The sequence below is a fragment of the Pituophis catenifer genome, unplaced genomic scaffold (genome assembly GCF_029215685.1).
Source record: "Pituophis catenifer annectens isolate HBS135680 unplaced genomic scaffold, rPitCat1.0.hap2 SCAF_3, whole genome shotgun sequence".
NCBI lineage: Eukaryota > Metazoa > Chordata > Lepidosauria > Squamata > Colubridae > Pituophis > Pituophis catenifer.
This window is the reverse complement of record NW_027256883.1, coordinates 131,082,225-131,098,287: the sequence shown is the minus strand read 5'-3', so window position 1 is coordinate 131,098,287 and position 16,063 is coordinate 131,082,225.

Below are 16,063 nucleotides of genomic sequence, written 5' to 3'. Positions count from 1 at the left end.
TATCGGGACGCCGGAAGCCACAGCCACTCGGTCTTGGAGGGGTTGAGTCGGAGCCTGTTTCTCCCCATCCAGGCCCGCACGGCCTCCAGGCACTGGGACATCACTTCAAGGGCATCATTGGGGTGGCCTGGGGTGGAGATGTACAGCTGGGTGTCATCAGCGTACTGGTGGAACTCCACCCCGAAGCCACGGATGATCTCACCCAGCGGCTTTACATAAATGTTGAACAGAAGGGGCGAGAGGACCGACCCTTGTGGCACCCCACAAGCCAGGTGCCTCGGGGTCGACCGCTGCCCCCTGTCAACACAGATTGCGACCGGTCAGAGAGGTAGGAGGAGAACCACCGCAGAACGGTGCCTCCCACCCCCAACCCCGCCAACCGGTGCAACATGATACCATGGTCGATGGTATCAAAAGCCGCTGAGAGGTCTAACAGGACCAGGATAGAGGAGCAACCCCTATCCCGGGCCCTCCAGAGATCATCCACCAATGCGACCAATGCCGTTTCCGTGCTGTGCCCAGGCCGGAAGCCGGACTGGAGCGGGTCTAGATAGACAGCTTCATCCAGGTACCGGGGAAGCTGTTGCGCCACCACACTCTCAACAACCTTCGCAACGAAGCCAAGGTTGGAGACTGGACGATAGTTAGCCAAAACAGCCGGATCCAGAGAGGGCTTCTTGAGGAGGGGCCTCACAACCGCTTCTTTCAAAGCGGCCGGCAGGACCCCCTCACTCAAAGAAGCGTTAACAATCTTCTGGAGCCAGCCTCGTGTCACCTCCCGGGAAGCCAGTACCAACCAGGAGGGACACGGGTCCAATAAACATGTGGTTGCGTTCAGCCGTCCCAGGACCCTGTCCATGTCCTCGGGAGCCACAGGATCGAACTCCCCCCAGATAACACTCTCAAGACCTGCCTCAGTCATCCCGTCCGGACATACCCAGTCAGAGGCCAGCCCTTCCCGAATCTGAGCGATTTTGTCATACAGATACTGCACAAAATCCTCAGCTCGGCCCTGCAAGGGGTCATCCCGCACTTCCAGATGGAGGAGGGAGCGGGTCACCCTAAACAGGGCGGCCGGGCGATTATCTGATGACGCGATAAGAGCGGCAAAATAGCTAGTTTTCGCCGTTTTTATCGCCACTAGGTAGGTCTTAATATGAGACCTCACCAGTGTTCGGTCAGATTCGGAGCGGCTGGTCCTCCAACTACTCTCCAGGTGTCTTTTCCGGCGCTTCATCTCCCTAAGCTCCTCGGAGAACCAAGGAGCTAGGTGAGTTCGGTGCCGGGTCAGAGGCCGCAAAAGCACGACTCGGTCCAAGGCCCCGGCAGCCGCACTATCCCAGGCGGCCACCAGGTCTTCATATAATGCAACATTTTCCACATTGGGGCCTCCCAAATGGGTTGGGGTGTAACTCAGAATTTTCAGCTGCTCTTAGCATTCTATGTGTATATATGTACATATGTATACAACATAGATGACTCTTGATAGGGAAACAGTGATATAATAACTATTCTGTCCTTGATGGATTTTTTTCATGAGTAGATTGAAGGTAGAAAATAGTCAAGTTCAAGGATGCATGTATGCTAGTTTTCAATGGTACTTGATCATCTATTTTAATAACTATTGGTTGTCCTTAACCTTGATCATGATTTTGAGTATCTGGTAGAAGCAACGTAAGTCACAAAGTACATGTTTTTAATCACAAGTGGATACAATAACAGGGAAACAACATTCTTTTCAAAAGGATTTGTGTTTCAGGTTATGAGTTAGTCTAAAAAACCTAGGTTGTTATTGATTGTCAAAGGAACTGAATACAAGATGACAGGACAAAACATTTTCCCAACAAATGTCTTTGAAAAAGAAAGGTGAATTTAAAACAAATAACAGGAAATGTCTTGGGTAATTTCCTTTCATTATGGATTATAAAAGAACTCCAATGAAATAAATGATCCACTTAATGATTTAAAACAATGGAGTACTAAAAAGTATGCTTAAGGACTTGTTATGGTGACCCTTCCTTCCTTCCTTCCTTCCTTCCTTCCTTCCTTCCTTCCTTCCTTCCTTCCTTCCTTCCTTCCTTGTATCTTGGTTACTTTATACTTTACATCAAAAAGCCAATTCTAAATGGAATATTTAAAGATAGCTAAGAAGCAAAACAAATAATAAAAATATCAATTAACATTTAAAACCAGTGTTAAAAGCCTGTACTAGACATCCCAAAGGTGCTTTTTCAAGAGGCAACTGGACTTTCTTTGAAGACATTTCACTTGTCATCCAAGAACCTTCTTCAGTTCTGACTGGATGGTGGAAAATGGAAGGATTTATACTCCTTGCAGACAGCTGGTCATTTTCATTCTTTTAGAGAGTCGTTGAGGCCACCTGGAGACTTATCTGTGTTGTCAAGGTCACCTGAGTAGTACAAATGGGTGTGGAGCCTTCTTGGAACTGCTGAAAGGACTGTGTTATAGACTGGAGATAGATGGTGTTGTATCCCTCCCCCTCTGTTGAGGGAGGGCTGTTCAATTTTGATACTAATGGCCTATTTGACCCCTCTTTCAAAGCAATGGTCCTCTCTGTCCAAAATGTGAGCTTTGCTGTCTTCAAAAGAGTAACCTTTGTCTTTTAAATGCAGATGGACTGCTGAATCTTGTCCTGAGGGGTTTGTTTTCCTGTATTGTGCCATGCATTTATGAAGTGGTTGCTTTGTTTCCCCAATGTAGAGATTTGCACATGGCTCACTGCATTGTACTGCATATATCATGTTGCTCAGTTTGTGACTGAGAATCTCCATAGACATTCAGCCTGTACTATAATTTTTTATGGCTCAAGATAATGGGGTGAATATGACAATATATGTTGGGGAGAAAGATAAGCTATTGAAAAGATGGCGCTAATTTGCTGGTCCTAATATGTTGCATGGAATGGCCCTTCATGGCTATCTCTCTTCAATAAAAAGTGTGAGCACCCAGAAAGTATCTACCCCCAAAGCATCCATATGATACCAAACTGGGAATAAGGCTTGGAATTGAGTTCAAACCTTAGTAACTAAATTTAATCCCTATACGTATATATGCTTCTGCCTCTTCTTCCTCCCCCAAATTACTTCTTTTTCAAAAAGAGAAGAATAACCATTCAAGATCTTTCTTCAGTGGACATCTTTAAAGTCTGTTTCTAAAGAGATCCTCTTGAAGAAAATAAAAAGTATTTGTTACCAGAAAGAAAGAAGAAATAAATGATATATAACAGTTGTATTGCTGAATGTTTATGCTCATGGTGAATAATACAGAAGGATCATCGCATGAGGATCTATCTATCTATCTATCTATCTATCTATCTATCTATCTATCTATCTCTTCTTGATTAATTTGAAAGGGGTTTTTTTTGTTTGTTTTTTTGTTTTGTTTTTGGTACTGGAAAGACTCTCCTGAGCTGTTACACTGATTGCCACTCACCTAGGGTTTTCAAGTTTAGCCTCAACAGCACAAAAATCCTTTGAGAGAGGAAGGTTTGATTCTTGTCTTTTTTTTTGTTTAATGCTTAAAGCATTTTTCCCTTTTGAGACAGAAGGCTAAAATATCCAAATAAAACAAAGAAGTCATCAATCACCCAGTCTGAAGGCTAAGCAAAAGTAGGGGGAAAAAAACCCCATATTTTAAGGCAATTGCTGAAACACAGTTTAGAAGAAACGCAGCTTGTCTGCAAAAGAAAATCAAACCATCTTAAAATCTGTTTAATTATCATGATTCCTGATTGAAAAAATATGGTTTATATTATAGCACTGTAAGTTGCTTTGAGTATGGTGAGGAAGCAGTGATGGAGTACGCAAAACTTCCCAGATAGGACTGAAATGTCTTTCTCATGCCTGAAGGCACCATCATTCAATATACACATTCATACAATATGCCAATACAGTTTGTTAACCTATGATTTCTTCAATAAACCCAACTGGCTGGGTTTAGACATTCTACACTTTTTTCTTTTTTAAGAACACAGTTGCTGGATTCCTACTACATATTGTTTGTCAAACCAAATATGTTTTAGTTTAACATGACATGCAAATCCAATCATTCTAGACAACACTAACCTGGATGAACCAATGGACTAACTTGGCAACAAACAAAGAACCAGGGTATGTTCCTTGAATAGCCTCTTTGCAATGTGTTAGTAGTAAAGGTACTGCCATACAAGAAATATGCTGGATAGTAGCCTTGCTTGGGTAGCAAAGAAAGCTTTGAAAAAGATATTCAGATGGTAAGATGCTACCACTAACAATTGACATTGACTTGATGGCAGATAATAAATCAATATATTATATCTGGAATCCATAAGGATATGGATGAGCCAAAACAAGTAAAATTGAATCCTAGCAATACACAGGGGTCTTTGTCCAGAAACTTGTGATCTTTGAGAACATTTATATTAATTCTGAGTGGAGTTACATTCTCCCTGAAGGAATAGATCTGCAACTTGGAGGTCATAGCTATTTCTAGAAGAGCAGGTAGAAACCATGGTCAAATTTGCTCGATTTATATTGGCTATAGTCATTCTTAGCAATGACAGTAACTAAGAGACCTTAGCAACACTATCCTGTATTTAAAGTTGAATTGTTGCAGCGTGCTTTGTGTTGGGCTGCCATTAAAGACACTTTGAGCTGAGCTTTGTAGAACTTACTATCTCAAAGTATAATTAGCTACCTTTGGGGTTCAACATATTGTACAAATCCAGTCTTTAAAATCCTAAATGGTTTCTGGCATTGTTATTTTTACTACTTTTTCCCAAATGGACTTGCCCAGATCTTGCATATTGCATAGAGATATTGCTTGGATGCCTACTGATAATATTCATCAAATTAGTAGACGCGAAATGAAATCCTTTCAACTGAAGCTTCTTGCTGTTGAACTTCATTGCTCTTGGGATCTCTCACTACATGTTTTAAAAACTGTCTTAAAGCCTGATTATGTGAAACTGTTATTAATTGACTGATACTGGTCTGTACATCAAAGAATTAATAAATTTGCTTTTTTATTGCTGGTTTTGAATGTTTTGCATTCTATATTAGTGGTGTTTTTGTAATTCTTTATGCTTTTAATTTTGTAAACTGCCTTGAGGGAGCTATTCGCCCATGCAAGCACGTACATAATTTTAATAATGCAAATTATATTTACAGCAGGCACAATAAATGTGGCAAGCCTATACAAGTATATGACAAACTTTACTCAGCCTACAACATCTTTCTTTGGTACGATTTTTTTTTTTTCATATTTTTGAGAGTACAGTTCTAATCATCCCCAGAGCCAAATTGTTTATACTGGTATTATTTCTACACATTTTAATTTGAATGTAATAATTATTGCACAGACATGTGATAATTTTTAAATAATAAGGAATGTCCAATTGGTGCATAAAAATGCATTGACAAAATCGCCATTGTGTTTCAGTTTTCTCCAGTACACATTGGAGTACTCCTCAATGCAGCTGTGGAAAGAACAAACAAAACTTTTTAATAGTCTAGCTTTGTTTAGAATGCTCTTCTTAGATTTAACACCATTAATTTTCATGCATGAAACTACAGTTTTCAAATTTCTAAATTGCAAATTGTATTGCAAACCAATTGATAAGTGACCACCTCGTTGGCAAATTCTTTTATACTGGGATGTGAAAAATCGAACTAATAGGTTGGTAAAAAGACTAAAGGGGACGATAATGGACCTAATCAGGAAAGACAAATGTCATTCATTAAAATTGGCACACAGCAGATAATCTTTAGAGACTTTCAGTATAATCTATGTAGCAATTTGAAATAATACAATCCTGTTCCCTCTGTAGACATCAAGAAAATATATTAACAATCCAATCATATAATCCACTGAAGCAACTGGTGTTTAAGATTGAGTAGCAAACACTTTGGAACAAGTCTCTCCTGAGTGGAGTGGGTGGGGGTGAACTAGAAGACTCCAAGGTCCGCTGTATGATTCTATTACTGTGACCAGACCCTCACAGCAAAACATAGCATAAAATCCCCACCAAATGACTGTAAAAAAGGACTATCTACATCAGCTCAAACACTGTTGCTGAAGGGATTCTGGAGTGTTCTCTTTCCCTCTGGTCTGGCTCTGATGAGTCTCAAACTGGATTCCTGCCTTGGGTAGGGGATTGGATTAGAAGACTTCCAAGTTCTTATCCAGCCCTATGATTTGATGATTCTAAATATGATATCATATCCTCTGTTACACTGACCTAAACCACATGGATATAGAGCACATATTTGATGATGCTTCCACATGAATAATAGCCATCCTTCAGAATAGTTAATGCATCTATTATTTAGCAAATACAAAAGTGGGATTACAATTATAGAGACTTACTAGGACTACCAAATCTATGCTGCAAAAATATGGGCAACTGATTGGAACACACCCACACCCACACACCAAACACACAGACAAAAAAACCCCTCCTAAATGTCTGAAGAGTTAGTTTTCTGTATCACTTTGCTTGTATCTGGTGACCGTATGAGTTTTTGCAGCCCTAATTTACACAACATCCTAAGGAATACCTCTATAACATCTACTCAACTCCATTAACAAAATACCTGAAGAAAGCGGAATGCATCCCACAAGAAAAAGAGTTCCATAAACTCACTGTACTGAGTTATAAATAATATTGAACAAGGCAATAGGCATATGACTGCTATAAACTAGTTTGTGCACGTTAAAAGAAAAATCAGGCCAGGCTTCTAAGGCAGTGAGAGAACTACAGCAAAATATGACAGAATCTTTGTATCAAGTAGATTGACAAAAACAGTCTTTCTTTTATTGTCAAAACTAATCTGCTCTGCACTTTGATTGACCTCCACTGTGACTTCTGTTAAGATGATAGGAATAATTTAACCCTCACTTTGCACTGATTTCATGTAATGCCGTGCAACTGTTATTTTAATAACTTGTGCTACTTGTCACTTACATGATGATATCATAACTATTTCTAGTACAGCTAACAACCAAAGAACTCCGTAGAGTCATCTCCTTTGGGACGCAGCTGCTTGTTTTTGGCTACAAGTAGTTACATATCTTGCTGTCTCTGGCCCCTTCTCAGATCATTTCCTACTCATCATTTCTTTCATCTGAATGTCCTTACTGAGATTGCTGTAAAGCACAGAGCAGAAACATAAGTTTTTCAGGATTCAAAAAGATCATGATTTGAGATTTGGGTGACATAGATATCTATGCTATGACAAAGTTAAGGTACATGAAGACATTAAAACTCATTATATCACATGGGGCTATTCTTAGAGTATGGAGTATTTGTCTGAAAACATGTTTATGGCTTTCATCACAAGAAGCATTTTATAGATGAGAAATGATAAACAAACATAAATGGCTAATCTACCAAGATATATTAGAACTTTCCCAAAGAGATTGTAAAATTATGTTATTTATTTATATATTAATAAATTTCCTACTCATCATTTCTTTCATTTGAATGTCCTTACTGAGATTGCTGTAAAGCACAGAGCAGAAACATAAGTTTTTCAGGATTCAGAGGTGAATGTTCTTTCTAATTATTTCTTGAAGTAGACAGAAGAGAATGATCCACAGATCAGAGAGACATTGCATTCAGCAAGGACTAGAAGACTTTCAAGGTCCTTTCCAACTTTTTAATTCTGTTATTCTAGTCTATTATTTAATGCACAAATGTGTAACCTGCCCTTTGAATTAAACATACACACGCAGGGATATACGCAATCACCTGTAAAAAGAAAAGTCACTTAAAATGTACATTGGCATAATAGGTCTTAAAATTGTGAAACAGATTGAAGAAGATTGGTAATTCAAGGGCATATACCTATTTTCCAGGAAGACATAGATTTTTTTTTTAAAAAAAAGAATAGATATGATTTGTACTTCAAGAGACTTGGCAACTAAAATTTTTCAAGTAGGGATTTTATCAAATATTTTTGTCAAATTATAATACTGTGAATTTGATTTAGAAAATAAAATTATTTATTTCAGGTGGATGCTTAAAGAGTTGCTACACAAAAATGTTGTTGAGGATTGTAAAAAGAAATTAAAAAGTTTTTTCTACAGATTAGATGGTCACAAGTAAACTTTTTATTAGAGGATACCTGATATGATATAACTTTAAAGTTTAGAGGAAGAGGCAAGAGAAAATATAAAATATTTTGAATTAAATAAAAAGAAGAGTTAAGGAATGAGGGAGGGAATAAAACTATCTCCCATCAAATTAAGATTTTACAGGAACAGTTATCTATGTTAACAATAAGATAAATGGAAATAAAACTGAGTTACAGTATGCAAAATAAAGCAATTTGTGAATAAACTTGGAAAACGGCTTATTTCTAAATTGTGAAAAGAAAGAAAAGAAAATGATATTGAAATTATAAATCAGGGATATGGCCATACAAAAGCTTTTATCAAAATTATTTTAACCTGTATAAAGGATATTTCTTCTCGTTGTATAAAATAGAGAGCTGTATGCAATGCAATTTCATTTTAATGTATGCCAATTAGTGTACATTCAAAGTGACAAAGTTATTGTAAGTCTAAGTCAAAGATGAAGATCTTTGAAAACAAAATCTATTGAGGATTACAGATGAACAAAGATAATTTATGAATGGGCCTATAATGATATGGGAAGTACCAAAAAGCAATTAGAAAAAGCAGACCAGGAAAGATGCCTGGACCAGAAGAACTATCAAATCTAGATTATAAGGTTTTGAGAATGAACTTTTACAACCTTTACAAAGTATGATGAATTATATTCTATAGGGGAAAGCATACCAGAGTCTTGGAAAGAGGCCAACTTAATGTTGATATCTAAAGAGAGACTTCAATAACAGACCAATATTATTAATGACCAATAACTGTTATTGACTTCAATAACAGACCAATACTATTAATCAAGCTGTTGTTATAATGATTTTAGCTGAAAGGCTGAAAACAATTTTGCAAGAATTTATTCATGAGGATCAATGTGGGGCTTTAACTGAAAGATAATGTTAGAACTGTGTTGAATATTTTGGAATATTTGGAACAACAGTAAAAAAAACAAGCCATGTTGATCTCTTTAGATGCAGAGAAGGCCTTTGACAATTTGAATTGGACTTTTTTGTTTAAGGTTTTGGAAGATATATATTTTGGAGCGAATTTTATAAAATTGGTGAAATTGATTTATGTTTCACAGATAACACAAATAATCATTAATGGAAACATAACTAAGCCATGTAAGGCACAAAGGGGAACAAAACAAGGTTGTCCACTGTCTTTTCTCTTGTTTATTTTAGTTCTTGAAATATTATAAGACAGGATGAGAGGACTGCCCATGTAAATATTAAGAATCATACAAGTTAAGAGCTTTTGCAGAGGACTTGGTTTTAATTTTGACAGACCCTTTAAAGGGTATTGAACCTATAATGAGTAAATTTAAAAAATTAGATTATTAGCATGTTTCAAGATTAATAACCAGAAGACAAAAAGAAGAAATCTTAATAAAACATATGAAGTTATAAAACCAAGCACAGCTAATGAATAAAACAGATTTCAAGATTGAGAAAAAGGTAAAATAATGGGCTATAACTTAAACAAATATGAATTGCAAGTTATTTCAAAACTATTATGTCAAGACATAGTATGAAGTTTAAAAAGATATGTCAAGATGGGGCAAGGTACAATTGTCATTTTTGGGCAGAATTTCTGTATTTAAGATTAAAGTTGTACATCAGTTGTCAAAACAAAAATGTTATGCATCATTGTAATATGGCAGGAGGATACATCTAAATTTGTATGGCTAGAGAAAAAAACTCACAAGTTAAATATAAGGCATTACAATATGCAAAAGAAAGAGGAGCATTGGGTTTACCATATTTGAAACTATATTTGAAACTATATTTTGCTGCTTGTTGTTTAGATTGGATGAAAGAGTGGGTGTTGTTAAGAAACAGAAGGTTACTAGATTTAGAAGATCATGATTTGAGATTTGGGTGACACAGATATCTATGCTATGACAAAATTAAGGTACATGAAGACATTAAAGCTCATTATGTTACATGGGCTATTCTTAGAGTATGGAGTATTTGTCTGAAAACATGCTTATGGCTTTCAGCACAAGAAGCATTTTATAGATGAGAAATGATAAACAAACATAAATGGCTAATCTACCAAGATATATTAGAATTTTTTCCAAAGAGATTGTAAAATTATGTTATTTATTTATATATTAATAAATTTATTTTAAATTATGTTATTTATTTAGAGAAAATTTTATAGTTTTCAACAAATTTAAAATGGAATTTGAAATAGAATGATGTATTAATGATGAATACGTCATTGCTAAAATATATAAACTTTTGCTGTAATATGAGTCAAAGCAAGAGTTAAGTAAAGCAATGTATGACTCAACATTTTGGCTATAATATACAAAAGGAGCAACAGGAAAATATGTGGTTGAAAGAACTAAACTTTCCTTTATATTGTAGCCTCAAAGAAATTTTTTACAAAATGTTGTGTATGATTATTTGTCACCAGAAAAAGTGTCTAGAATCTATATAAAGGCATTTCAAATCTTTGCTAGAAATGTGAATAACACGAAGGGACATTTTATCCTGTTTGGTGTGTATGTAAAAAGCCACAATAATTTTGATACAAATACATGTATAAATTCAGAAGATTTTAAAGGTTAAAGTACAACTGAATCCAAAAACTTTTCTTTTAGGACTAATGGACAGGCAATTAGAAAAAAGTAATGGAGCTTGGTTTTTATACTGAATATGATGGTTGCATTGGGACTGTTATATAGTATGCTCAAAATCTGAAAGATTTGACACTACGCACGGTGGAGGAATGGTTGGTGAATATGATGGAACTTGCAGAAATGGTTAAACTAACTGTTTTGATTCGATAAAAAACAGTATCTACATTTATAGTCGATGGAAACCACTTGTACCAGTAGATATTTTGAATGAAAGAGAAAAAAGTATGCACTTACAATTTGTGATTTTGATTATTAGAAAAATAATCCTTCCTTCCTTCCTTCCTTCCTTCCTTCCTTCCTTCCTTCCTTCCTTCCTTCCTTCCTCCCTCCCTCCCTCCCTCCCTCCCTCCTTCCCAATTTTATAACTAAAAACATTATAAAATTGTGAAATAAATTGCCAGAACAAGAAGTCATTTCTGGAGTAAAGATTCCTTCCAAAAGTCTGTAAAGTTTGGTCTCCACCCTGGATCAGGAGATTATTCAAATGCATCCTAAAACCCCCCAAAAATGTTGACTTTACTGGACTTTGACAGCCTTTCTGACTTGCAGAGTACACAACCCACCATAAGCATAGACTTCTAATCTTCAATATGTCCCATTTATAGCCATTTCCATAACGTCACTTTTGCAACAAATATATAGAAATATATACGCACATTTACAAAAATACTATGAAATTTAAACAAATCCTTGCCTGGCATAGGAAGGATCCCGATCTCTATTGTTCAACAGGCCACATATCATTCTAGTTGCCATATCTTGTCTTATCATTAATAGGTCATTTGACACCTGATGAATATAAAAACTATGTCTTTCTCATACTCCCAGCCTTAGACCATCAGGTCCTCAGTACGACATTTATAGTCATTATACATTACACTTAGAAATATCCAAGTCATAGATTACTATAAACAGGGCTAACAGATCTTAGCCTGCAAAAATCTGAATACCTGTTAAGTGGCAACAACCAGAGGTGGCATTTAGCAGGTTCTGACCAGTTCTGGAGAACTGGTAGCAGAAATTTTGAGTAGTTTGGAGAACCGGTAAATACCACCTCTGACTGGCCCCGCCCCCATCTATTCTCTGCCTCCAGAGTCCCAGTTGATTGGGAGGAAATATCCAGTAACCTTCCCCTGGAGTGGGGAGGGAATGGAGATTTTACAGTATCCTTCCCCTGCCACGCCCATCAAGCCATGCCCACAGAACCGGTAATTAAAGATTTTGAATCCCACCACTGGCAACAACCTTAGCTGTGGTACAGTCTTCTCCCTGTTACATCAGCACTTCCTATCCAGTCAGGCAGGGAGGGTATATTATGGACTCCATCAGTTAAAAGAATTTTGAATGGTAGGGTTCAGAAAGAGAGCTTTCTCTGAGATCACCCTTGCCCTTTGGAATATTCTTCCCCCCAGACTTGAGTAGCGCCCACTCTCCTGGCCTTTCAGAAGTGTTTGAAGACCTACCTTGCAGAGGAGCACACAGATATGAGTCTGGCTAGCACCCTGAAGGCCCACCCCCAACTTTTCAATTTTAATTATTTTATTCCTATTTTAAGGGCCTCCAATTGGAATGCAATATTTATATGACTTTTATGTTTTCATTGTACACCACTCAGTATCGGTCATCTAGTAGTTTCCCTATAGGAACAATACTACTAGGTGGACAAGTATTTTTATTGTTAAGGGAAGCACTGTATAATCCAGTTCCACACATGCTGCTAAAAGATGTATTTGAGAGCCATTATATCACGTATGAACATTGTTAATACAAATGAAATAAATTAAAAATAAAATTTATCCAAGTTCTGTAAAATGCACAATGTAGCATATTGAAAATATTGCAAAAGTGCCTTTTTTCCCTCATGCATAAGAATGGATATAGTTTTGTTTTAAAAACTGCATGTATACAGATTTTTTTTTTCCAGTTACGGAGTGATTAAATTATTCTGGGAATGCTGGCACCATCAGGAAAAAATAACATGGAAACTGACTTTTACTCATTGCCATCTGCTGTAAATGGAAGTAACTTTTCCCCCCTGTCAGAAGAATTAACCTATTATAATATTACATGTGTAGTTTGCTCTAGTGTAAAAGAGGAAGAAAATTGCTCTCAGCACATGAGTTAGGAAATACAACATATCCATAATATAAGTAGACATCAAATTCTTGGATTATTTCATTAATACAGAACCCCACAAGATGCCTTCCAGAACTCATCTGGATCCCAAATAGCAGTTTCTATCATCTGATAGTTACTGATGACCTGCTAAGTATTCTGTTCAAGCAGGAGAAACTTTAAATTATTTTCCTTGTCATGTCACCAAAGTCAAACATGTCATCTGAAACATATTTTGCAGCTGTCACAAAGCTGTGCCAGTACAACACAGTGTCAAAGGGAATAAAGCCAGCTGTGAGGAAAAGCCAGCTATAAAAGTACTCACATGAAAACACACAGGGCATATGGATAAAAAGATAAACATTGCAATATGTGTCTTGGAGAGTGACAGGAGACGTGTACAGTACTGTGACTTTGTGTGCCATCTCAACAAAGGTTACAGAAGAGTCAAAGCCTTATGAAAGATTAAAGAATAGATGAGTGTCACATTTCAGTCCCCAAGTCTTTCCACCTTATTTCTTTTTTTCCTCATCACCATTCAAGGGGCCTTGCCTACCTCACCTTGTCTGAGGTGGGAAAATCATTCATGCTATACCTTTTATTAAAACATCACAAATATGCTATGCTAAACAATTTAAAATTCTGAGGTCATATGAAAGTCCTGTTATTGTTCTGTACTGTTCCCATGTGCTAATGTTGCTGGGACTGGAGAGATTTTCCGCAGCTAGGAGAAAATACAGGATAAACATTTTAAATACTGATGATATTCTGATTAGCAGTGAATGGACTGGTCTCATGCTTCAATGTGAGTCACTTCCGAATCAGGTCATTACCTGAGGTGAGACAATTATAAGACTCGTGTCAGAAGAGAATAAATAAATTAAATTAATCTAATTTTTAATTAAATAAGATTAATTTTTAATTAAATACACCAGATGGAAAAAGAAGGCATTTTCCCCTCATTCTATCGTGTTTCCTTGAAAATATGACTCTGTCTTATTTATTTTTTTTGAACCCTGAAATAAGTGCTTGGCCTTATTGCCATGCGCTCAAAAGCCCGATTGGGCTTATTATCAAGGGATGTCTTATTTTGGGGGAAACAGGGTATATAATTTTTCTGTAATCATGGACCAATGGTACATCGCTTTATAAAAATTGTCTTTTTAAGTCGTAACATCATATATATATTTCAGTCCTTTCAGCCACGTTTTCCTACCGTCCTACCAACATTAAATCCAAAGTTCTTAGCCCATTTTATCATATGCCCTTTTACTTATTCTTTTTCCTCTTCAAATTTCAGTAAAGGTTTAAATATTTTAGCATTTCCATGTTCATCTTTTGTACATACTCAACTCCAAATTCTGTCTTCTGAAGTTCAGTTACAAATGTCTTGTTATCTACCTTAAATCTTTTTTCTTAACCGTGGATATGAAAACTATTGAAAGCTAAATTCTTTGTAATCTTACTACACAGTCTACCTCATATTACATTTATCTCTTTGTTTTGTAAATCCCACTAATTGTCTTTTCCTTTTGAAGTTAAATGATCAACATTCACAGAAATGCCTGATCTTTTTATCAAGTTAGTTCTAAATAATATCAAAAGCACTTTTGACAAAATATTAACCTTTCAAATTTATTCCCTCCCTCCCACCCATTTATAACTTCCTTATGTCAAAATTTTTGTAAGCCTTTTGCTATTAATTTAAGGTCTTTAAAGATGTCATTTTCTTCTCTCTCTCTCTCTCTCTCTTTTTTTTTTTTTTTTGTTGTAATCTAGAGGAAAGGCTGACTCACTGGGTGGTTATTTTCTTTCTACTGCTGGTTCGAAGGCCTCTCTTTAACTTGTATATTAATTACATCTAACAGTGATTAAGAAAATGAGGCTTTGAGCAAAGCTAATGTCCTTAAAAAGACTGTGCTGCGATTATGAGCACACTATCTCGCCTTCATCCCCCACTGCTGTACTCACAAGAAGATGGCAAGATCCTTTGATTGCCATAGTCTCCTCATGAGGAGCAGATATCTGGGGTGAAAGTGGGTGATCTCTTTGTCTCTCCTTTATCCAGAGAGACTCAGCCAGCCAGAATTCACTCCTGGCCACTGATAATGCCATCTCCACTCCTTTGGATATGACTAGTCTGCCATAGAATCTAATCCAAGAGCCAAGAATGTTGTACATGATTAAAAACTACAGAATTGTAAAGAGAAAGATAGAAAACAGAAAAAGATATGAAAAAGTATAAGAAAAGTATGAGAAACAGTAAAAGTTAAAGCAAAAAAAAAAAAGGTTTTAAAAAGCAACTTCCAAGTTTCTCTGCAGCAATTGCAAACATGATTAATACAATTTCTGCCCTCTCAGATTACATAACATGGTTTCCTTCTTCTCATAAACAACCACTTTTAATCAATAAATGCTGAAATCACCAATTCATTTTTGCTTATTTTTTTAAAAGTCCATAAAGAGTTACCAGCCTTTTATAAACGTAGCAGTTGTTCCTTCCTCAAAGAGGTCAACTTAGCCATTTTTATCATCTTCACAGTTCACTTCTCCATTGTGGGTATTTTAGTAGTTTTCCAACTTTGGGCCTAGTAGTCTCACTAGTATATCATTCTTTCTCATGAAAAGTACACATATTCCCTCAATGGTTTGTGAAAAAGATATCTAAAACAACAACACCTTTCCAAAATAGCTGTGCAATGCTTTGGATTTGATTTAGAAAAGTTACTGTACTTCAGAATACAGAGGAACGCAACATCTGTCTGTAACTCATGAAAGCAGCTGCATCATTTCCAAGCTACTGTGGCTAGAAGGAAAGCCTCCTCACAGTAGCCCCTGTGTTGCTGGAAAACAATGTAGTTTCTTTGATGAACTGCAGACAATTCTAAGTGAATTCTAGGTTATTGCACAGCAGTAGTTTCCAACAGTGGATAATAAAACTAAATTATAAACATGAGTTTATCCCAGTGAAATGTATTATACCGAAATAATATAAATGTACCTAAAAGGTCTACATCAGGAAAATTTGAATAAATATGATGTTTTATGGTATTTATCGTAACTTTAGAAAACGCAAACACAGGGGTTTTTTTTAACTTTAAAAAAGAATCTGTTGCACCTATCACTACAAATGGACTGGAATAATGCTCCAAAAAGATGCAGGTTAGATTCATGCTG